The 14,171-nt window shown below is 47.5% G+C and overlaps 1 long non-coding RNA gene across 9 annotated transcripts in view; it reads left to right on the forward strand.

The window, feature by feature from the left end:
• Window positions 1-13,504: 13,504 nt before the first annotated feature.
• Window positions 13,505-14,171, forward strand: part of LOC123850560 (uncharacterized) — a 29,168-nt gene continuing 28,501 nt past the window's right edge. For 2 of the 9 annotated variants that reach the window (XR_010406275.1, XR_010406278.1), the window contains exon 1: window positions 13,511-13,770. This is a non-coding gene — a long non-coding RNA (uncharacterized LOC123850560). Of the gene's footprint in view, window positions 13,771-14,171 lie in introns of all 9 variants that reach the window. The other 7 variants (XR_010406280.1, XR_010406277.1, XR_010406281.1 and 4 more) reach the window with 6 other exon arrangements.

A 14,171-nucleotide genomic window follows, 5' to 3' on the forward strand; every position in this document is an offset into this window, starting at 1 on the left:
GGGCCACTCCAACCACCATAGCATCCTTATTGAGAAGGTCAGTACTGAAAAGTGGTAGGGTCTTTGAAGGACCGCAAATGTGTTTTAATTTGAGTTATCCTAAACGTGAAAATCTCACCATGGAACAATATTAACAACACTTACTGAGAGACTGAAAAAATCTCGACACTTGGGTTTCTGGGAGAATGGGCACATCTTCCTACCACCTCCATTTGCAAACAGACTTGCTGTCAGGGAAAAGAAAAAGAGCAGGCTACCGAGATGCGCAATGAAGGAGGACCCACAGCGGCTGGGGGAGGGGAGGGGTTGCTCTCTGAAGGGGTCATGCTTAGGGATGGAGGGGTAGTTGGGTTTCACACTGAGGGCAGTGGGAAGCTGTTGGACCATTTGGGTGGTCCCAGTGGGCACTGCTCATTTCTTCTGTCCTAGGAAGTTGCCACTTGATGAGGCTGAGCTCTGCTCACGTGAGAGGAGCAGAAAATGCCCGGTTGGCACTTTTCCAGCCTTCCCTGAAGCTAGGACTGGGCCCATGACCGGGACCCGTGGGTGAGATGAATCTGGGGCCAGAGATCGCACTCGGGTGTGCCGGTGACAGCAAGAGCGTCGAGACTTGTTTCCTGAGGAGCAGCGGCCGCTGGGGCTCTCACGGCAGCACCCGTGTCCCATACCACTGCTGCGCGTCACAGTGTCTGTGCCCAGTTGTGGGAGGGAGCCACAGGAGTGCTTGGCCCCTGCCCAGCACAGCAGCGTGATTCAGACCCTTGTTCCTCTCTGCAAAGCCTCCAAGCCTGGCTCTCCGGCCCTCCCCAAATACCCACGAGACACCTGCCATTCTTCGGCTAATTTTCTTTGTGCTTCGATCAGCTGCAGTGAGGTGTGATCGTTAAAGACTCGATGTGGTACCGGAGCCGAATGACACCCGCTGAAAGAGCACCCGTCCTCCCCACGGGAGAGGATATTGCTACCGCAGCTCCGGCTGACTGGCTGGGAGTTGGGAAGGCCATGCCTAATCCCTCCAGGGCAGGTGGGGGGAAATCAGGCCCGGGGAGCTTACGGTTTTGGCCCCGGGGTATGGGGCAGTGTGGGCGGGCCTTTGCCTCTTGTGTCTTGGAACTGGGTGCTACAGCTGAAGTCCGAGGGGGAGTCAGTCTGGTGGAGATCGAGGAGCCCCCAGTCTGGGGTCAGCAGCAGGGCACAGGCCTGAGAACCCCTCCCAGGCCCAAGTGAAGTTTGCCTGTGAATTGGAGGAAGAACACCCTGGTTCACTCCAGCCAGTTGAGCGGGCTGAGCAGACTGCTGGGGGAGCCATCCCCTGTCCCTAGTTCCCCGGAGCTTCTGGTGCTTTACTCGTGTCTCGGGTGGGGTGGTCAGAGACATCGTCACAGGCAGGCCTCCATAACGCTGTTCACATTTCCCTCTCGGTCTCCTTCCTGTGCCCTCCGCCTGGCCCACAGTGCAAGTCCGCATCCGTCTCGCCCCTTCCTGTCCTTGCCTGTGCCCCGGGGCAGCTGGTAGAGCCTTGAGGAGTGGAGAGCCGCTCCACCGCACCAGCCCCACGGTTTCCAATGGGCGGGGCCGGATCCATGGCTGATGGCCAAGGAGTGGAAGCTGAGAGAGAGGACTGCCCTCCCTGAAGCCCAGTGCAGATGTAGCTGAGACCCCCACCCGGCTCCATGCCTATCCCGGTCCCAGCCCATCTCCTGTCTGTAGAGGGGGTGACAGTATTCAGCAAAAGGCCACTAGGACCCCAGTACGGAGTGCCCTGAACGATGAAAAAGACAGAAGCCTGCTGGCTGCTTGCGGGGGGGCAGTTTTTGCCTGCCCCTTGGAGGGGACTCAGGAGCTGGCCTTGAGCAGCTCCCCCACAGGGGCTTCGTGTGGAGGCCTGAGTCTTGCTCTGCAAACACATTCTGATGGCCTCACTGGGCTTCGGGGGACAAGTCCACTGGAGCAGGGCTCCGGAGACGCTTCTAGAAGCCAGGTCCCCAGGGAGCCAACTTACTTCTTCTGGTTAAGTGGGGATCTGGGCTCAGGGTGGCCTCGAGGGAGAGCTTGGTGAGCCTGTGTCCCCGTGACCACCTTCCTGGCCCCAGAGCTCGATCTCTTCCAAGGTTTAGGGCTGGAGAGGCACCGCAAGCCCGTTCCCGTGAGGACCCGCTTCCGTCATTGTCGTGTTCAGTTGCGGCTCTCGCCATCTGGTGCATTCCAGATGTGTTGGGATCCTGGTGGACTTGGGGAGCTGGCCAAGAGGGCTGCGTCAGGGACTCGTACTTGAGCCGGCTCCAGCCCTGCTGCAGGGGTGGTGCTTCCTGGCCGTGCTCTCCACGTGGCTGGGCCCCCGGGGCAGTTTCCCCTCGGTGATCCTCTCTCCCAGCCTTGCCCACCAGCACCCACAGAGACAAGTGCCCACAAGGCTGCGGGGGGGGGGGGGGGGCTCACGGAGCCAAAGACGTGCGTGCTTCTGAAACACAAAGTGGATGTCCCCCTACCATATAGATGGGTGCTGGAGAGGGGTGGAGGAAGCAGGGAGGCACCCCCAGATGCGGGCCAAGCTGCAGCTGGTTCTTCCAGAACTCCCTGCCTTTTATGGTCCCGAATTAGGATTGGCCACGGGAGAGATTTGCACGGAAACTGGAAGGGAGAAATGAAGCAAGGGTCATTTACAAATATGCTCAGAACGTCAGTGTTACACAGCGTGGTTGGCCTGATGTTGCCACCAAATCGCCTCCTACCACTTCTCCGAGAGCTGGGCCGGGCACTCACCTCCTGTAGGTCTTCTGCCTAGTCCGGGTGTGAAGTGGTGGGCCACAGCTGTGGCTTCCGCTTTGTTCTCACACCACCCCGCCGCTTCTCGCCATCTCCGCTTCCCTCGTGCCAGCTCTGCTGAAATCAGGCCCCAAAGGAGCAGTTCCCCTACCTGAGAGGGGTGTAATCCTCATGGTGCATCATCTGTACCCCTTAGGAAGTGAGTTCTGATTTCGAAGGAACCTTAACCGGCAGGCACACCACAGCCTGGGCTCACACCGGGCCCTCGTCCACCCTGCCCACAGAGCTCTCCCTGCCCGGGGCTGCCCTGCCCTGGCTGCCCCCAGTCCACGGCTGCCGGCTCCTCACTGCCCCTTGCTCCAGTCTGTCCTCCTGGGGGGCTGCAAGCTGCTGGCAGCCAGGGCCCACCGTCCTGCCTTACGCTCCCTATTGCTGTTGCCTTTCGGGGATTACTTCAGGCCATTCTCTTTAACTTTTTCCCAAGTGAGGGAGAAGTGCCATAGTCTCATGCCCTGCTGGGTTATGATTTCAGAACAACTCAGACTTGCGACTGCCCAAGAAGCCTTGTCTTGTCCATCAGAGGGGCCAGAGCCAGTCCAGAACTCCCTAGTGACTAGCTCAGCCAGAGGGCGGGTGGAGCTGGGGTGCTCTGTGTTGATGCTGAAATCTCAGCTGCCCATAAAAGAGACCGACTTAAGAAAGGAAATTCCTTCAAGGCCTTGGGCTCTTTTCCTCTGTAGTCGTACAGAAAACCGATGGGCTGGCTTTGCTTCAAAGACAGCTTCAAAGAGAAAGACAGCATTGGGAACTCCAACAACCCCTCGCCACAAATTAGGACACTCTCCAGCCAAACACTGCTAATGTCTGGACAGGGGTGGGGAGCCCGCTGGGTCAGTGATGGCTCCTTGGGAACGGAACAAGAATCAGACTGCTCCAAGGTCAAGGATCACAGTCTGGAAAGTCGTAGACAAACAGAAAACAAATCTCTGGTTAGGCTAATGAAACTCAGGGACAGGCCTCAGGAGCAGTGGAACATCACCGTGCAGACCCGGTCAGATAACGTGGAAGCCAGAGACAATGTGGACGCGTCGGCAGAATCAAACACATTCCCAACGCATCGTGGGTCCTATACGTAAACTGGCAACAGCAGCAGTTCCACAGATAATAGGAGGAAAGAAACAGAAGCAAGCAGCAGACGAAAGCACATCACGAGGGAAAATTACACAAAAACGACAGGGAGACTCCAGAGAAAAAAAACCGACAAAACAAAAAACAACCAACCAACCAAACAAACAAAAACAAAGCCAAAAACCCTCCACTGATGCAAAGCAATTTCAGAAAACTTGATTCCTCAAAAGAAAAGAGAATTTAAAGAAGAGACGATGAGAAAGCAGAAGGAAATGAAAGAAAGGCAGCAGAACTCAGAAAAGAATTGGGAGAGAGAAATACCAGTATTACTGAGATGAAAGCCACACTAAGAGCAATTCACACTTTGAGTAAACATGATCAAGGAGACCACATGCATCATGGCCGCCTGGGGACATCTTTGTAAGGCTTGTACAAAATGCGAGAGAGCAGAGGGTTGGAGAGAAGGTAGAAAAGGAAATTATACATGTGTATACAAAATCGGTATTCCTGAAAGAGAGAACAAGAGAAGAAAAAGTTCTATCTAACTTGCCTGTCAAGTCAAAAAGCAGAAAGTCGAAACGGCCACTGGACGATAAAGATAAATTTAAACAAAGATCCTAGAAGTGGAAGAACACACACTGAATCCGTGTACATGCAGAATTAATATCACACAAGTGCGAGATCACGCAGTCACACCTGTCCTGCTTTGGGGAACAATGCAAATCTTAGAAACCTTGACAATATAAAAGTCGTAATGTAACACAAGGCAGAGGTGGAAAACTGAGGGGTGGGGGGAAGAGCATGGGATGGTTTCTTCATCTGTCAGAGCAGATACTGTGTTGAAACGTGAAATTGAGCGTAACGTTTCAGGTATTTCAAAAAGCTTAGCGTTTTTCAGAGTTTCATTCCTTAACCTTTGTGGGATCTCTTAAGAACTAGGACTTTTGGGCGCCTGGGTGGCTCAGTTGGTTAAGCGACTGCCTTCGGCTCAGGTCATGATCCTGGAGTCCCGGGATCGAGTCCCGCATCGGGCTCCCTGCTCGGCGGGGGGTCTGCTTCCCCCTCTGCCCTCTTCCCTCTCGTTCTCTCTGTCTCTCATTCTCTCTCTCAAATAAATAAATAAAATCTTTAAACAAACAAAAAAAAAAGAACTAGGACTTTTTCTTATAAAGGAACATTTATTACAATTTCAACAATTCTTTTCACTTTCTGTTTTTTTCTTTGTTCACAAATGAGAGGAGTGTAATACATTAGATTAAACACAAAGCATATGTCATGATCCTATTTTTACTGAGATATAATACACATACCATTTTAGTGCACAGTTCCGTGTATTTAGTACTGTATATTCACAAAATCTTCTGGCTGTTACGACCATCGGCTCCCAGGACATTTCCATCACTCCAAAAGGAGATCCCGTGCCCATTAGCAGGCATCCCCCATTCCCTGCTCCCCCAGCCCCTGACCCCTACTGATCTGTTTCTGTTGCTAAGGATTTGCCTGTTCTGGACATTTCCTATCAATGGAATCATACACTATGTGGTTTTTGAGTCTGGCTTCTCTCACTGAGCATACTGGATGATCCTTTTGGGGAAATAGTTTTGTCTCACCTACCTATTCCTGCATCTGTCCATCTTTCTATCATTGCACGCTTGGGGCAATGTAAATGATGGGGATTTCTGGGTGCTGGGATTTGGGCTGGATTTGAACTCATCTCTGGACTTTTCTGGAACACTTGACTTGTCCCACCATTATGTATCCTCTTGTGTCCTCCCCTTGCTAGTTGCCTAATGGTGATCTCTGCCTCTTGCTTGTCTTTTTGGGAAGTATTTACTGTATTTCTTTTACATGCAGTTGGCAATGGAGTGAAGACAGGGCCTGGGACACAGTAAGCATCGGGGCGAATGGAGAAGGGTAGATGGCTGGACTGTGAGTCTGCCAAGGTGTTGAGACAACAGCAGTCCCTGATAGATCAGCGAGGGGTTTGAGCTTGTGGCTGAGGAACAGAGAGGAGTCAAGGATGTACTCCTAATCTGGGCTATTCTCGGGTTGTGAGATGGAAGGGCCCTGGGCTAGTGGGAATCGGAAGCCATTGGACAGGAAGTCAAACAATGCCTTACTCAGTGCGCCCTGCTGGAAATGGCCTCTGCCGCTACACTGGCATCTATGGCCACAGGCTCATAGGATCCCTCCTTGTAGGCTCCTTTCTAGGTCAAGGTGGCTTTTGTGGCTGGCCTGGGAAACCAGCTCTGAGGCACACATGGTTTATATGGGGAAAGAAACAGACTGGAGTCTCAACAAGCTACTCTTGTGTCAATCTGCCCTTGGGGTGTGTGTGTGTGTGTGTGGGAGAGAGAGAGAGAGAGAGAGAGAGAACTTCAGGCGCTGTTTATGGGAGACCAACTCTTTCCAGAGCCCAGTGGGGCCCTCCCGCAGAGCCACACCTCCGCTCTGGAACTGCATTGGGGGATAGGGAACAGGCAGGAGGCCAGAGTTATTGCTCCCTTCTCCAGCAGCCTCCCAGTAAGAGACGGGAGAGGGCACTGCAATCCCCTTCTGCTTCTAAACAATAGCTACAGAAGCTCGTCTTGGCTTGAAATTTCCCAACGTTTGCAGAGGGAAGCTAGTGCTCTCTCCCTTTCTGTCTCTGTCTGTGTCACACACACAAACACAAAGCCTAGAGGCCCCCGAGGAAAGCTGAGACCCCACTGGGTACAAGATAACTCTGTGTGGCTTCCAGTCAAAGCCAAGAATGATCTAGCCCTTCCTGTTCTGTTTCCTAGACAACGTGTTGTGTGTAATCACGGTCAAGGCAACGTACGTTTCTGCTCAGAATCAAGGTCACAGTATAACACCAATTCACCACGGCAACGGCAGACTACTCGTCTCACGTGGGTGATGGGATTTGCAAGGAAAACCACTCTGCAGAGTGCTAGTTCCCAGCCTCATGATCTAGCCTTCTGACATGACGATTCTGCATGAAATAGGCTTTACTCTGGTGGAATCTGGAATCCACATCCTGAAAAGGCACAGAATCCCTTATAATAAGTTCAACATAAGTAATTTACCACACAGAGCCAGCCGGGCAGAGGGTGCCACTGGTAACCAACGTGTCGCAATAGGAGCCATCCGACCTGACCTGGCTTTAGGGTTTAGTTCCATCTGCAAATTCATACAAGTCACTTTGCCCTTGTAAACAAGCCATGAGCTGTTCCACGTCAAGTTAAGCATTTGATGAACTCTGCCACCAGCTCATTGTGGGGCTAAAGGCACCTGCCCTTCGTGGGTCTCAGGCGAATGAGTTCTGACAGACGGTGGTTCTAGAACAAAACCTTGTAGTTTAAGATTTAATCCTGCTCCTAATTTCTTGGCCCAAGACAAAACTTTGAGTGTCAAGACTCATCAAGTTTGGAGAACTCAGAGCATAGGCAGTGCCCCATAAACTGTAGTGTAGGGAAGAGTGAAGGGAGGCCAATTGCTTCCTTCCACATGCATTCCCAATGCATCCACAGGTGAAGCTCTCAGTTCCTTTTGAATGAGAGAACAGCTCTTTGGCCTCTTTGGTTGGAAATGAATCTTTAGGAGAGGTGGATGGGAATATTTTTTTCAATGACTTGATGTTTTCATGGAGAAGTATGAGGTGTGTGAATACGAGGCAGGATTATTTACCGTTTTTTTTTTTTTTATCCAAAGAAGCAGACGAGCCTAGGCACATCAGTTGGAAAACAAAAAGAAATAAAAAGCATCAAAATCAGAAAGGAAAAAGTAAAACTGTCACTATTCACAGATGACATGATACTATATGTATATAGAAAACCCTAAAGCCTCCACCCAAAAACTATTAGAACTAATAAGTGAATTCAGTAAAGTTGCAGGATACAAAACCAATATACAGAAATCTGTTGCGTTTCTATACACTAATAAGAAACTACCAGAAGGAGAAATTAAGAAAACAATCCCATTTACAATTGTACCAGAAAGAATAAAATACCTGGGAATAAACTGAACCAAGGAAGTGAAAGACCTGTACTCTGGAAACTATAAGACACTGCTGAAAGAAATTGAAGACAACTCAAATAAACGGAAAGATATTCCATGCTCATGGACTGGAAGAATTAATATTATTAAAATGTCCATACTACCCAAAGCAATCTATGGATTCAATGCAATCCCTATTAAAAATACCAATGGCATTCTTCACAGAGCTAGAACAAAGAATCCTAAAATTTGTATGGAATTACAAAAGATCCCAAATACCCAAAGCAATCTTGAGAAAGAAGAAGAAAGCTGGAGGTATTACGCTCCCAGATTTCAAGTTATACTACAAAGTTGTAGTAACCAAAACAGTATGGTACTGGCACAAAAACAGAAACATAGTTCATTAAAACAGAATAGAGAGCCCAGAAATAAACCCACACTTGTATGCTCGATTAATCTACAGCAAAGGAGGCAAGAATATATGATGGGGAAAAGACAGTCTCTTCAATTAATGGTGTTGGGAAAACTGGACAGCTACATGCAGAAAATGAAACTGGACCATTTTCTTACACCATGTACAAAAATAAACTCAACATTGATTAAAGACTTAAATGTAATACCTGAAGCCATAAAAAATCCTAGAAGAAAACAAGCAGTAAGGTCTTTGACATTGGTCTTAGTGAATACACACACACACACACACACACACACACACTGGATCTGTCTCCTCGCGCGAGGACAACAAAAATGAACAAACTGGGACTGCATCAGACTAAAAAGCTTTTGTACAGCAAAGGAAACCACTAACAGGACAAAAAGACAGCCTACTGAAGGGGAGAAGATATTTATAATTGATATATCTGATAAGGGGTTAACATCCAAAATATATAAAGAAGACATAAAACTCAATATCTCCCTCCCCCCGCCAAAAAAAAAAAAAACAAACCCAATCTGATTTTAAAAATGGGCAGAGGACCTGAGTAGACATTTTCCCAAAGAAGACATGCGGATGGCCAACAGGCACATGAAAGGATGCTGGACATCACTCATCATCAGGGAAATGAAAATCGAAACTACAATGAGATAACATCTCACACCTGTCAGGATGACTACTGTCAAAAAGACAAAAAATAACCTGTGTCAGTGAGGATGTGGGGAAAGGGGAACCCTTGTGCACTGTTTTTTGTTTGGCTTGATTTTTTGTTTTTTGTTTTTTTTCCCCCTTGGAGATTTTGGGAAAACCTTTTATTTTTATTTTTTTTATTAGAGTGTAGTTGACACACAATGTTACATTAGTTTCAGGTATACAACATGGTGATTCAACATCTCTCTCTGTAATGCTCACCGCAAGTGTAGCTACCATGGGTCAGCATACAGTGCTGTTACAATATCATTGACTATATTCCCTGTGCTGTGCCTTTCATTCGCATGACATATGCATTACATCACTGGAAGTCTGTATCTCCCACTCCCCTACACCCGTTTTGCCCATCCCCCACCCCCTCCCCTCGTGCAACCATCAGTTTGTGCTCTGTATTTGCAGGTCTGATTCTGCTGCTTGTTTGTTTATTCATTTGTTTTGTTTTTTAGATTCCACACATGAGTGAAATTATATGGTGGTTTTCTTTCTCAGTCTGACTTACTTCACTTAACATAATACCTTCTAGTTCCATCCATGTTGTCACAAACGGCACGATCTCATCCTTTTTATGGTTGTGTAATAGTCCATTGTGTGTATATATGTGCGTGTGTGCGTGTGTGCGCGCGCGCATGTGCGTGTGTGTACCCCACATCTCCCTTATCCATTTGTCTATTGATGGACACTTGGGTTGCTTCCATAGCTTGGCTATTGTAAATAATGCTGCAATAAACACAGGGGTGCACACATCTTTTCAAATTAGTGTTTTCTTTGTCCTTGGGTAAATACCAGTAGTGGAATAATTGGATCATATGGTAGTTCTATTTTTAATACCCTTGTGCACTGTTGGTGGGAATGTAAATTGGTGCAGCCACTATGGAAAACAGTATGGAGGGTCCTCAAAAAACTAAAAATAGAAATACCATGTGATCCAGCAATCTCCCTTCTAGGTATTTATCAAAAAGTAAAAAATAAAAACACAAATTCAAAAAGGAATATGCACCCCTATGCTCATCCAGCATTATTTACAATAGCTGAGCCATAGAAGCAACCTAAATGTCCATCGATAGATAAATGGATAACGAAGATATGTTGTATATACAATGAAATATTACTCAGCCACACAAAGAAAGGACATGTTGCCATTTGTGACAACATGGATGGATCTAGAGGGTATCATGCTAAGTGAAATAAATCAGACAGAGAAAGACTAATACCGTGTGACTTTACTTACATGTGGAATCTAAAACAAAAAAAACAAAACAAAATAGAAACAGACTCATAGATACAGGGAACAAACTGATGGTTGCCAGGGGGGTAAGAGGGTGGAGGGGAGTTATGAATGAAATAGGCGAAGACGATTGAGAGGTACAAACTTCCAGCTATAAAATAAATAAGATACAGGGATGTAATGTACAGCATAGGGAATATATAGTCAATAATACTGTAATGACTTTGTATGGTGACAGATGGTAGCGAGACTTACTGTGGTGACCATTTTGTAATGTATACAATTGTTGAATCTCTATGTTCTACACCTGAAACGAATACAATATTGTATGTCAATTATTCTCCAATTAAAAAAAAAAAATCAGAAGAAAAAAAAAGAAGCAGCAGATGGGAGCAAAAGCAGACTTAATGTAGTATGTCATCTCATTCTTTGAATTCCTTCCATGAGGTCAGCCAACAATCGCACAACAATCTCTCATCAAAAACTGTTTTTGAGGACCTATCAATCAGCTGACAACTCAATTAAGTCCTTTTGGAAACCACCTGGACTGCAAAAGGATGGGTCCTCCACTCATTAGGGTCCTTTGTTTCACAATTTCTGAGAAATAAGCCAAAGAGCCTTTGCAAAGACATGGCTATAAATTCTATCTCTTACTCTTTCACCTAGAAAAGTGACTACTACTTTGTTTCATCGGATTTGCTTGGAAAGGTCTGGGCACACTGAGAATTAATTTAAATACGTTTTTGATAATAATTAGTTCTTGATAAAAATGCTCTTACCTTATGCATGTTTTCCACATATTGGTACTAAAACTTTGAAGTTGCAGATCTAGCTCATTCAACGTATGGGAAATATATGCCCTGGAACTTTACTGGAGATCATCATTGTCACGCCAGTGAGGCACATCGGCCTTAATTTCTGTCAGAACAGCCTGACCTTTTTTCTTTCCCCCAAATTAAGTAATTGTGTTAATATGCAATTGGAAGAACTTTAAAAAAAAAAAATTTTTTTTTTCTTTATTTGAGGGAGAGAGAGCGCGCACAGGCAGGGGGAGCTGTAAGGAGCCTGACACGGGGCTCGATCCCACGACCCTGGGATCGTGGACCTGAGCTGAAGGCAGACGCTTCACCGACTGAGCCACCCAGGCGCCCCTGGAAGAATATTTTTTAAGCCACCAAGAAATACATGATAGGATACATCTTTGAATATAGATACTAATAACGTCTTCAATACCGAGATTTAAATGCTATAGAGGTAACATATTTTATCCATTTTCTAATCAATTGTAAAACTGGGTAACAAGGCTGTTTCTCATCACCTAGTATATTATAAACCTATGTGATCTGTAACTAAAATTTTACGTTATCCAATAAGGCATTTTAACAGAAAGCATGACATGCATCCTTGCATCCTTGCATGTTTGTTACTCTAGTTTTGGTCTTTGGGGAATAAATAAATCACAGTCATGTAAACCTCAGGAATAAATTCACTGATTTTATTAGGCATTATGGTCAACCTTTCCTCATGTCCTTAAGAAAGAGAAATGCATATACTGCTAAAAATTGTTTTGTTAGCTGGCCTTTAGTTTATTTAAAAGAGGTGGAAAATATAAGATATTTTGTCAGATAAACTACGGTAATGATATTTGGAGTGTCTCTTGATTTAATTTGGTAAAAATAGTTTCTAACTATTTTAAGAAGCTAATTTATCTCAAAAAATCTTGTGAACTTTTTATTTGTTGGTATTATTAAGTGTATCTTGAATATATGGTAGCATCAGAAAATACTCCAGATATAAATTAAAATAGTCCAAATAATCTGGAAATGATGATTATTCTAACCTGATTCAGTTATTTGTGCCTTTCCCTTGCAGGCACAAGCATCAAGAATAACTGTTAAAAAAAATTATTATGGGGAGTCTGTTTTTCAGAAAGTATAAGTTATGTAATAATATTGTGGTACATTAGACTTCAAATCATCAAGACAGGCTAAAATACTGATGTTTTGGAACCATGCATCGTTCCCAGCAGAAATTAGTGTGTGTAAGGTAGGAAAATTCAAGTCTTAAAGAATTTCTTGATGATTTGATTAACTCACTGATGGAGGGTTTTTCTAAACTATAATTGGTGGTATTCCTTTATTTTTCCAGCTCACTGGGGTTTTTAAATATTGGGATAATTCACTTCAGTTATCAGTATGAATATTTCAGGATGAATAATGAGTATGCTTTCCTTCGTAAAGTTCAAGAAAGCAATTGTGGAGATGGACAGCATGGATGAACAGAGCATCAGGTCTTAAGCACCTGAATGTGGAAATTAAACATAGAACTTCCCCCACCCTAACCCTTGGAAAGTGTGCACATCCCCAGAGGCACACAAACCTCTTTTTTGTAGACCTCTCAGTTGGACTATGGGGGTATGTAAGGGAGTGTAGAAAAGTAAACGAATTTGATAGTTTGAAGGTAAAATGAACATAATTTTGGGCTGGATTCGATAGTGTCTGGGGGTGTTGGAGGAGATTATTGGTGTAACTGGTATTTGCCCTTCACCTTTGCCTGGCTAAATTGTATTGTTCCTTTTAGCAGTGCTTTGATACAAGCAGGTGGTCCATAGACCCAGAACCTAATCCGGCTCCGTGGAGTCGAGGCCTGGGTATGTCAGGCATTTCTCTGGTTGGAAGTCCCCTACTGCGTGCGTCCCACCTCTACTGTTGCTGTGCGCGAGGGATTGGCTACCCTTTCCAGTAGCTGCCCGCATCCTTGCACCTGGACTCACTGCTCTGTTAAGTGCTAATTCCCCAAGGGCGGGGCCTGTGCCTGTCTGGGTTCTCTGCTCTCCTGAGCCTGGGCTAGTGTCTGACCCATGGAAGGCGCTCAGCCCATAGCTGTGGCAGAGGTTAATCTTCACGACGACCTCACTGTCCCCTGTAGTCCGCTGGAACACCCAAGTGCCTGTCCTATAACCACACTGGCGCCTTCCCTGCCAGGACACCCATGGCTGCAGGTGTGTTAGCAGGCAGCCGGGCCGAGGAAGCCAGAGCCGGCTCAGCGGGCACTAGCTCATCACCGAGGTCCTCGTCCTTGAGGTCCTAGCGGCGGATGCAGTCGCCACGGCAGCGGCCTCCTCGCGAGCCGCTTACGGAGGGGCGGTGCCCGCGTAGAGCCCGCCTGCGTCTGGGCTGCGGACTACAACTTCCAGGATCCTTCGGGAGCGCTGCAGTGCCTCCGTGTACCCCCGGGGGCCAGGGGTGGTTAACAGCCCTTTCCGAGGAGCGCGCGGCGGGAGACGCTGTGACTCCAGAAACGCGGCGGCGGGCCCTGGAGCAGCTTGGGAGGGGGCGGGGCCGCCGGGCGCATGCGCCCTGTGTGCCTGCGGCCGGCGTGGCGGCCTTTCCGAGCGGGCGCCTTGGCGGTGGTCGGGTGGCTTCGGTGGCCTGTGGGACCGAGTTGCCGTGGTGACGGCCGGGCGTTGCCGCGTGTGACACCTGGATGAGAGCTTGCTGGAGGAGGCTGGCGAGGCTGAGCGCCGGAGGTAAGCTGGTGCGCGGACCGACTGCACTGCCCACGGGGTCGCCCCTCTGCCCCAGTGCTTGGAACCCAAAGGGCTCGGTGCTGGAGCCCACTCCTCCGATGGGAAGGAAGAGTGACAGTAGGGGCAGAGAGGCGAGCCCCTCAGGCTGCGGCTGTAGGATGGGTCAGCCCTTCCCCAGAGTGAGGCAGGAGAAGGGTTGGGAGGAGGGGAGAACTCCAAGACGGGATGTTTGGTGCACGGGAGGCATCCTTTGCCTTGGAGATGTCAGGCAGCCACCATTCCCTAGGGGGCACCGCTGTCCAGTAGAAACATGATGCGAGCTGCATGTGTGCCCAAGTTAAAAGAAAGTGGTGAAATTAACTTTGACAGTGTCTTTGATTTAACCCACTACATCCAAAAGT

The sequence above is a fragment of the Mirounga angustirostris genome, unplaced genomic scaffold (assembly GCF_029215605.1).
Source record: "Mirounga angustirostris isolate CCGP_5_RB_7025 unplaced genomic scaffold, mMirAng1.0.hap1 SCAF_11, whole genome shotgun sequence".
In the NCBI taxonomy this organism is placed as follows: domain Eukaryota; kingdom Metazoa; phylum Chordata; class Mammalia; order Carnivora; family Phocidae; genus Mirounga; species Mirounga angustirostris.